The following is an 11,406-nucleotide window of genomic DNA, read 5'->3' as shown; positions in this document are numbered from 1 at the left end:
TTCAAAAGCTTTTGAAGTCTACTTCATTAAAGCATGTTTACACACACACTTACTGTACACTTAGGCCTACTACACATGATTTTAAAAACAGTACCATTGCAGTTTTTATGTTATGATTTTAAATTGGTATGTGACCTAAGAACGATCTTACATTAAAGGTACATGAAGGTGCTGAGGTCTAACTTTGTGGTGCTCTGAAATTAAGTTATTTTAATATTAATATGTGATGAAGGACTTTAAAAGTGTCCCAGCTATGCTGTAGCTATGCTGTAGCTTTCGAACGGGTAGCCTATCTTTTTTCACTGCATTTGAATTAGCTGCCTGATCCGTGAAGAACCGTGAATAACAGTCTATGGGAGAAACATCAAGTCGATGCCTTGATAACGTTAGGTTGGATTTTGTAGTTAGCCTACAACAAATTTAACACCCTTGTTTCTATGAAACTGAAAACAATTGAACCAGCTGGAGACTTTGACACAAGACAAAACAGAACAGATGTTCTGATCAGATAACGTTACTATGGCTTTGTATGGCAGTAACGTTGGCCAACTAGTTTACGGTTAGACTAGGCTAGCTATCGATAAAGTTACACTGACACAACTTAAGTTAATGCTCTGAATTCGCAGCTAATATCAAATCCATAACTTTTTGATCAAGTTAAAATTTCCAGGTCAACCACAAATAATCCCACTACCTTTTAATATCATCCGATAACTAATTCAATGCTGATTTGTTGCTTTGCCCACTTACCACTTACAGACCATCTGTAAAACATTGCCAGCTCACCGTGCGAGACGAGTGAGTTGCTTGAACATGCACAGCAAAAATTCTAGATCGCTACGCGTGTAGCGCTCTAGAATCTTTGATACACAGACACCATATTAGGAAAAAGGGCTGATGCAGTTATGCTGACCGATTTATTATTACACATCCAGAAGAATACATTTGAGTCGTTATAGGCTCTGGTATGTTATGGAGCATAATAGGAATAAAGTTGTGACAAAAAAATTATCAGGGAGGAAAAATCTGAGGGGGCACGTGCCCCCTCACTTTGAATGGGCATGACGCCACTGATTACTCTTATAGTGTTGCTACTATTGTCTTCATAATCCTGTTATAAAGTTCTACATTCAGAGAGATCATCACTTTCTACAGTCACAGGTAAATGTTTCCAGATGTATACTAAATGTTGACAGAATATATTATAGATCAAGGACATAAAAAAAACCAAACAGAAAGCAATGATGATAATCTGATATATATTTGTGATTTCTAGTCTCCTGTGATCCAGACGAGCCTGTAAAGTTTGATTCTGATGTCAAAACTGAGGAGAGATTCTCATCAAACCCTTCATCATGTTCTCAAGATCACACAACATCAGTGACATCCATCAGCAGCTGAAGACCTGAACATCTTCATCATCATCTTCATCATCATCATCTTCATCATCATCTTCATCATCATCTTCATCATCATCTTCATCATGACTCTCCTTGACTGGACTCCTGGACTCATGAACAGTTTCTTCCTCAGATGTGTGTCTCAATCCTGCACTTCTGCTTTACTGACACACTAGTGTTCTCTGCCTCTGATAGTGAACACTTGCACATGCTTATATGAGCAATATCACACTCGTAGCCGTGCGATATCGGTGTATATCATATACACCGATATCGCACGGCTACGACTAAAACATGACAGCGCTGCTAAAACAAACTCCTTGTTCTGACTCACTCATAAAGAGAGTGTTTGCCGCCATCTAGAGGCGTAATAATGTAACTTTCCCTGAAGTCCATATCAGGATTCTTTCTCAATAGCAAATACTACACATTATTTAAGATAGGATTAAATATTTAAGATTAATAAGACTAAAGATCGCCCGTTTGATGGACCCCAAATTAACTATATCTCATGTTTAACCTCTGTCTACGCCTACATAAGAGCCAGCGGCAAATTCCCGAAAAACTGATTTGTAATTCCCTACAAACCAAGCCTAAACAATGTACTGGACTTTCCTTATAAATTTTGATACAAAATTTTATTTTGTCACTTCGGGGTAGGTATGTCAAACGAAATTTTCCAGACAACCCTTTATCTGTAGAGTGGTAAAGGGATCCTCCATAGGGAGAGACTAGCTGGCACTTCAGCACTGCGTTGTCATAGGGTCCAGGCGAAGGTCCTTCATCAGATCTGGATCAAGGTTATAATCGTTAACGAAAACGAACGAAAAAACGAAAACTAGGTGGGAAAAAACATTGTCGTTAACTGAAATAAAAATAAAAACGAGGTATTACAAAAAAACGATAACTAACTAAAACTATAATGTGTGTTTGGCAAAACTAACTAAAATAAAATAAAATTATAGAGTAAATGTCCTTAGTTTTCGTCTTCGTCAAGGTCTTTCATTTTTTAACGCTATTTAAAACACGCTGCATTTCCTTTCCCTGCTCTCCCTCCGCCTCGCTGTCACTCGTCTCTCACATGCGCGCGCACACACACACACACACACACACACACACAGCACCTCCCCTCCCCTCCGTGCACACCGCGTCTCCATGAGAACGAGTGTTCGTTCGACGTTGAAAGCAAGTTCGCGAAAGGTTGGTATCTCTATATCATGAACACCTTTACACAAACACACATTCAAAAGTGGTAGCTATAAAAATATTTTAAATTCTGAATATAATTTTGTCAGTGTGTTGATGTCGACCCGAGAAGCGATTGCGCCTTCTTTAGAAAGTTAACTAGTCACAAGTTTGAGGTAAAATGCACTTTTTGGTTGTGGTTGTCGATGTCAAACACTATATAAGCTGTGATTCAAATATTAAATAATGTTATGTAATTTTTTTACTTTTACACTGAATGTTTGCTGCTTCAATCCAGATGACTAGGCTATTGGCTGTATAGGGTAAATTTAGTATAGGGTGTGAAAATTGTAGGCCTGCAGCTGTGGTATTTGTTATAGGGTGTGAATTCTGTATAGAAGATGTGTAGATTTTTGGTACTGCGTGTGGATTTTGTAAGAGGTAAAGGAATTTCAATGGGGTGTGATTTTTTTTTTTCTAAAATTTTATGTTTTTATTGAGTTATTATTATTACATAATACTTTTTCTGACCTTTTTGAATCTTGCCCCTGACAAATAACCCAAATTACAAAAAAGACTAAAACTAACACTAAAACTAACAAAAACTAAACTAAAACTAAGCATTTTCAAAAAATAAAAACTAAACTAAACTAGCAAACCCACTTTAAAAACTAATTAAAACTAAACTGAATTTGAAAACAAAAAGTAAAATTAAAATAAAAATAAAAAAACTAATGAAAAATGCAAAACTATAATAACCCTGATCTGGATACGGCCTAGATCCGGCAGGCTGCGGGAAAACCTCGGGATAAACAAAGACACTAAAATTAGCGTAGATGCCATTCTTCTCATGATGTAACAAGTACATCAGGAGTTATGGGAAGTGTTCCCGGTTCCATCTGACCTAATCTATGCAGCCTAACACTGAATTATAGAAGTCTATAATGTATTATGTGAATGCTATGTCAAAGAGATGTGTCTTTAGTCTAGCTTTGAACTGACAGAGTGTGTCTGCTTCCCGGACAATGTTAGGAAGACTGTTCCAAAGTTTTGGTGCTAAATAGGAAAAGGATCTGCCGCCCGCAGTCGATTTTGATATTCTAGGTATTATTAACAGGCTGGAATTTTGAGATCGCAATAGACGTGACGGACTATAATGCGTTAAGAGCTCGCTCAAGTACTGCGGAGCTAAACCATTTAGTGCTTTGTAAGTAATCAGCAATATTTTAAAATTGATGCAATGTTTAATAGGGAGCCAGTGCAGTTTTGACAGAACTGGGCTAATATGGTCATACTTCCTGGTTCTGGTAAGAACTCGAGCTGCTGCGTTTTGAACTAGCTGTAGTTTGTTTATTAAGCGTGCAGGGCAACCACCCAGTAGAGCATTACAATAATCTAGCCTTGAGGTCATGAACGCATGAACTAATTGTTCCACATTTGTCAATGAGAGCATATGGCGTAATTTAGATATATTTTTAAGATGGAAAAATGCAGTTTTACAGATACTAGACACGTGACTTTCAAATGAAAGATTGGTATCAAAGAGCACACACACACACACACACACACACACACACCCAGGTTCCTAACCGACGACGAAGACTTAACAGAGCAGCCATCAAGTGTTAGACAGTATTCTAGATTATTACTTGAGGATGTTTTTTGTCCAATAATTCAAATCTGTTTTTTTTTCAGAAGTTAGAAGATGTTTTAGAAGATGTTTCAGAGAAAAGAAGAGTTTTTCAGAAGTTAGTAGTAGGAAATTATTAGTCATCCAATTTTTTCTATCAACTATGCATTCCGTTAAATTTGTGAATATACAGAAAGCTCTTGTTAGAAAACACTCGAGTCAATGTACATGTTTACAGAATACAGGTTAATTGTAGGCTACCCCCTGAAACTAAAATGTGATTTATTTTGTTACAGAAGGTTTTATAGGTCTTTTTCTTTTACCATCACGTGTATGCCTTCACAATTATTATTATATATATATTTTTTTTGGATGAATTTGCTATGTGACCTTTTTTTACTTTCTTTATGCACTTATAAAATAGATATATACTGCTAATAAATTATATACATCATGAACTTTTTGGTCTTCATTTACAGATATCGTGATATAGCGTGGATGATTTTCTTGCAATATATTGTCTGTCACAGAATCGCTAATGTTGTGCTATATTGTTATCGTGGTCAAAATATCGTGATAGTATCGTATCTTGCGTTAACCTCTGATTCCCACCTCTATTACACACCGTTTGTTTAGTTTTCCTTTTGATAATAAATTTTTTGCTTTAAATGTTTGCCTTTCTTGTGTGTCCCTATTTTGTTGCGTCCATTTTGAGCCACGTAACAAAACTGAGTCAATAGTAAATCGTAAACGCATTCAACAACTAATATGTGTGTGTGTTGAGATATGATGATAAGCGTGTGTGAGTCTCTCCAGCTCTACAGCGCCACTCTGTATTCCAGTGAGAGTCTGTGGTGGAAACTGGATCTGCAGCTCTAACTGAGAGATTTAAAACCGCCCGCTTGTTGTCATTAGTCACGTTCATTTTTAATGTGGTGGAGTAGTGTATCAAATTATTAAAACTACAAATCTTTCTGTTTAAAGAGCTCGTGTGAATAGCCTTTATAGTTCTGCTGTGTTCATGTTTGTTCTGGAAAAGACATGACTTTCTTTTCCTCACCCGAATTCATCAACAACTTATAATATTATGAATCAAAATTCTAAGTAGTATTCTATGTGTGTGTCATGTGTACTTAAGCCTGTCAATCAGCACTATAGCGCCAACATTAGGCTGAATAACACAAGAACACTAGTCTAGATCTCTGACAGAAGTGTGTGTGTGTGTGTGTGTGTGTGTGTGTTCAGTCTCAGTAAGTACCCTGACCCTGCAGGCAGCCACACTAAGACTATAAGACTATAACCTCATGAGGGGCCCTTCATCCACCAGAACTATTACCTACATTCACTCAATCTTCTTAATCACAAAGTGCAAGTTATTATCCTTTTATTTTGCAGGAATAAATACCATTAACAAAACCTCCAAACTATAGTCTGTCATTTAAATAAATACAGGCCTATACAAATATCACTGCATGAACTAATGGGCACATAGTCCTAACAGTGGCGGAGCCGGGATCTGTTCATACTGTAGAATGAAGGAGTGAGACAGCTCTCAGATTTCATCAAAAATATCTTAAATTGTGTTGCGAAGATGAACGAAAGTCTTACGGGGAAACAACATGAGGGAGAGAAATTACTGACAGAATTTACATTTTTGGGTGAACTAACCCTTTAAAGAAAGAGCACTAAACTACGCCATCTAGAGGAACATATGAGCCACTGCAGAACTGAACAGATGATCATCTGTCTGCATATTATCATAATCATCAGTACTACTGTTATGAATGTTGATATCAATGAACACAGAGCTTAGATCAGTAAAGATGTTTGGATCAGAGAACTGAACTAGATTCAGTGTTGAATCTGAAACTTTGTGCATGAAATCATATTAGTGTAAATCACTTTTCTTTTATTAATGTGGACAATACTGATTAATTTTTATTTTTTTATATTCAGGGTAAGTTAATTGTTCAAGCTCTCAGTGGAGGGACTTTCAGGGTCAAATGAAACACTTTTTTTTCAAAGGAAACACAGAGCCTTAATATCTGTGTTTATTTAATTTGACAAAAAAAACAAAACAGTATAACGATTCCTGTTGCTTCACTGGCCCGATATGTGAAAAAAAGAAAAGAGCTTCATCTCTTCATTAGTCTTTTTTTATTATATTTGCAATGAACATTGTTACATTTCCCTCATTAAAAATGGGTGTCTCAACTGTACCATAGTACTGTCTCAACTGTCCCGTACATAGGTACAGTTGAGACAGAGTTGACACAAAAAGCACCTTATTTTTATTCGCTAATTGTGGAAAATGTAAACTACTTATGGTTATTACTGATTGATAATATATTAATCTACATGCTAATGTAATGTCACATTTCATGTGAAAATTCAATTCTTTTCCGTATGTATTTTTGTGTGAAAAATCAAAACTCAAAAAGTGTCTCAACTGTACACAGTCTACCCTATAGACCATAAACCTGAAGGCAGATTTGTGCTGACAGAGAAACACATTTAAAATCCTCCTCAATGCTTGTCTGAGCAATAGTTCCTATATTGTACATTACTATTTTAATATCTCTATTATGTTCAGCACAACTCTATTCAGTCTAGAAGCTGCCAGAAGAGACCAAACATGATGTACATGTTAGACACACACATATAGCATGTACAGCAGATCATGTGTGCAGTAATGATAGAGACGTGTGTGTGTGAGAGGCTCCAGATTCACACAAATAGTCTCATTTCGTTTCTGCTGTTTTGTGCCGGTTAAAGTTCTGTTATTGCTGCTACGGTTATTAAATATAAGACATTGAATTAAACTACAGTTCATTGGCAGTGTATTGGCGTTGGGTGAGTACAGTAATCTACAGCAGTGTCGACAACAACGCCTGACATAAACCGTGTGTCTGTGTCCTAATAAAATATATATAAGCTGGTGTGAGTATTTCAACTTCAGTTTATTTATAAAGCACAATTAAACACAACTACCGTTAAAGATTACGGTACCCTTTAGATTCAGTCAGTCTCTGAACTACAGTATTCATGCCATGTGACTCAAGCCAGAAAAATATACACAAGTACGAGAAGTCAAACACAAGATTTGGCCAAACACTACAATTTACAACCCTGTATCACTAATGAAATACGTTCTGAGAAAGCTATTTTACAAATCGCAATTGCGTTACATGCCAACATACTGTATAAGCAGTGCTATTACGTTGGTCCTTAACATAATACATCCAAAGCAGGTTTCTTTTCACACGTAGCAGCTAATGCTGTTCATTTTGTTTTAATTATTTACTCCCTTTGTTCTCGTTGGGCTACAAAATATTATCTATGCCAGGGCGAGTCAAATGGCGGCACCCAGATAATTTTTATCTGGCCCTCCAACTGGTTTTTGATGTTTAAAACCCCTCGCAATCTGATATCAAAGTCCCCGCAAAGGTTTAGTGCGTTCAGCGGTGAGTTTAACAACGCACATTCACACTCACTATCCTCCTGGGACCCAGAAATAGACTTTTGTCCACTGTAGACATTATATTTTAGTGAATTTCTCTGACATCATACACGTCACATGTCACACCTGTGTGACCTGTAAAGAGCACATTCAGGACTTTTCAGAAACACCAAATGTTTGGAGGTTTCACCATGACAACAACTTCTCCTTGGCCTTTAAAAATGTCTGACATTAATTTAGTGATCAAATGTAGGAAATATGATAATATATTGTAATTATAATTTAAATCGGACTACTTTTCAAATTGTATTTTATAAACCAACATCTCAGGAAAACGTTATGGGGGATATAATGTGTTACTTTGTTGTTTGAGTATACTGTAGAAAAGACAAGATAAATAAGATAAAAAGGTGTTTTGAATTTTTTTTGTAAAATAAAAGTCAGAAATTAAATGGGATCCTTTATTGTATATTTACTGCACTTACCCTGTAACTACACAGAACAAGGGGGTAACAAGCGCCACTTTAATTTACAGCCCGCAGGAGTTACACTTACCCTGTAACTACACAGAACAAGGGGGTAACAAGCACTACTTTAATTTACAGCCCGCAGGAGTTAAGGCCATTGCACACTGAGTCCGAAATTTTCGTATGCGTTTTTTCGTGTTCGTCAGCCTTAAAATTCGTCACGCACAGAAACCTTGCACACTGAGTCCGATGCGTATTTATTAAACCTTTGCGGGAAAAAACGCAAAAAATACAAAATGGATTCGTCAAGCAGTGAGGATGATTTTGTTTTTGTTGCCCTCTTTCTTCTTAAAAAGAGAAAAAGAAAGAGGAAATATTGGGTCCATCCAATCCTGAGATTGCGCCGAGAGGAAGGAGTTTCACCTCCTTATCAAGGAGTTGCGAAATTATCCCAAACGATTCAAAATTTACCACAGAATGTCAGTGGATCAGTTTGATGCTTTGCTAGCGATACTGGAGCCAAAAAGAAGACCACCAATTTCCGTGAACCAATCGATCCTGAACAGAGACTGGCATGTCTAAGGTATGGGCGCGCGCGCGCACACACACACACACACACACACACACACACACACACACGCATACACATAGCCTACACGCACACGCACACACACACACGGCCGGCGGAAGCGCTGGGCAGACAGAACAGCTGTATACAGGTTATATTTTATACCCAAATAATACATGATTAGTAATCGAATTGGCTGCTCAATCCATTGTAGATTTTGTCATTCGCTTGTACGGTGGCTCTGAATTGTCCAAAAAACCTCTCAAAATACTGGCTGTGGATGCGAAAAACGCAGAAAATCGAACCCGATCCGAATTTTTTTATTACGGACGAAAGTTTCGTAGACAGTGTGCAAGCGTGATTGACATAACGTGAGGTCGAATTTTTTTTTTAACGTGCGAAAATTTCGGATGCGAATTTCGGACTCAGTGTGCAATGGCCTTTACACTTACCCTGTAACTACACAGAACAAGGGGGTAACAAGCGCCACTTTAATTTACAGCCCGCAGGAGTTACACTTACCCTGTAAATACACAGAACAAGGGGGTAACAAGCACTACTTTAATTTACAGCCCGCAGGAGTTACACTTACCCTGTAAATACACAGAACAAGGGGGTAACAAGCGCCACTTTAATTTACAGCCCGCAGGAGTTACACTTACCCTGTAACTACACAGAACAAGGGGGTAACAAGCACTACTTTAATTTACAGCCCGCAGGAGTTACACTTACCCTGTAACTACACAGAACAAGGGGGTAACAAGCTCCACTTTAATTTACAGCCCGCAGGAGTTACACTTACCCTGTAACTACACAGAACAAGGGGGTAACAAGCGCCACTTTAATTTACAGCCCGCAGGAGTTACACTTACCCTGTAAATACACAGAACAAGGGGGTAACAAGCTCCACTTTAATTTACAGCCCGCAGGAGTTACACTTACCCTGTAACTACACAGAACAAGGGGGTAACAAGCACTACTTTAATTTACAGCCCGCAGGAGTTACACTTACCCTGTAACTACACAGAACAAGGGGGTAACAAGCGCCACTTTAATTTACAGCCCGCAGGAGTTACACTTACCCTGTAACTACACAGAACAAGGGGGTAACAAACGCCACTTTAATTTACAGCCCGCAGGAGTTACACTTACCCTGTAACTACACAGAACAAGGGGGTAACAAGCACCACTTTAATTTACAGCCCGCAGGAGTTACACTTACCCTGTAACTACACAGAACAAGGGGGTAACAAGCGCCACTTTAATTTACAGCCCGCAGGAGTTACACTTACCCTGTAACTACACAGAACAAGGGGGTAACAAGCTCCACTTTAATTTACAGCCCGCAGGAATTACACTTACCCTGTAACTACACAGAACAAGGGGGTAACAAGCGCCACTTTAATTTACAGCCCGCAGGAGTTACACTTACCCTGTAACTACACAGAACAAGGGGGTAACAAGCTCCACTTTAATTTACAGCCCGCAGGAGTTACACTTACCCTGTAAATACACAGAACAAGGGGGTAACAAGCTCCACTTTAATTTACAGCCCGCAGGAGTTACACTTACCCTGTAAATACACAGAACAAGGGGGTAACAAGCGCCACTTTAATTTACAGCCCGCAGGAATTACACTTACCCTGTAACTACACAGAACAAGGGGGTAACAAGCGCCACTTTAATTTACAGCCCGCAGGAGTTACACTTACCCTGTAACTACACAGAACAAGGGGGTAACAAGCGCCACTTTAATTTACAGCCCGCAGGAGTTACACTTACCCTGTAACTACACAGAACAAGGGGGTAACAAGCACTACTTTAATTTACAGCCCGCAGGAGTTACACTTACCCTGTAACTACACAGAACAAGGGGGTAACAAGCGCCACTTTAATTTACAGCCCGCAGGAGTTACACTTACCCTGTAACTACACAGAACAAGGGGGTAACAAGCGCCACTTTAATTTACAGCCCGCAGGAGTTACACTTACCCTGTAACTACACAGAACAAGGGGGTAACAAGCACTACTTTAATTTACAGCCCGCAGGAGTTACACTTACCCTGTAACTACACAGAACAAGGGGGTAACAAGCACTACTTTAATTTACAGCCCGCAGGAGTTACACTTACCCTGTAACTACACAGAACAAGGGGGTAACAAGCACTACTTTAATTTACAGCCCGCAAGAGTTACACTTACCCTGTAACTACACAGAACAAGGGGGTAACAAGCTCCACTTTAATTTACAGCCCGCAAGAGTTACACTTACCCTGTAACTACACAGAACAAGGGGGTAACAAGCGCCACTTTAATTTACAGCCCGCAGGAGTTACACTTACCCTGTAACTACACAGAACAAGGGGGTAACAAGCGCCACTTTAATTTACAGCCCGCAGGAGTTACACTTACCCTGTAACTACACAGAACAAGGGGGTAACAAGCACTACTTTAATTTACAGCCCGCAGGAGTTACACTTACCCTGTAACTACACAGAACAAGGGGGTAACAAGCGCCACTTTAATTTACAGCCCGCAGGAGTTACACTTACCCTGTAACTACACAGAACAAGGGGGTAACAAGCACTACTTTAATTTACAGCCCGCAGGAGTTACACTTACCCTGCAACTACACAGAACAAGGGGGTAACAAGCTCCACTTTAATTTACAGCCCGCAAGAGTTACACTTACCCTG

This window comes from Leuciscus leuciscus (genome assembly GCF_965113295.1).
Source record: "Leuciscus leuciscus genome assembly, chromosome: 16".
Classification (NCBI taxonomy): Eukaryota; Metazoa; Chordata; class Actinopteri; order Cypriniformes; family Leuciscidae; genus Leuciscus; species Leuciscus leuciscus.
The sequence above is the reverse complement of the archived record's forward strand: the minus strand, read 5'-3'. Positions refer to the sequence as shown.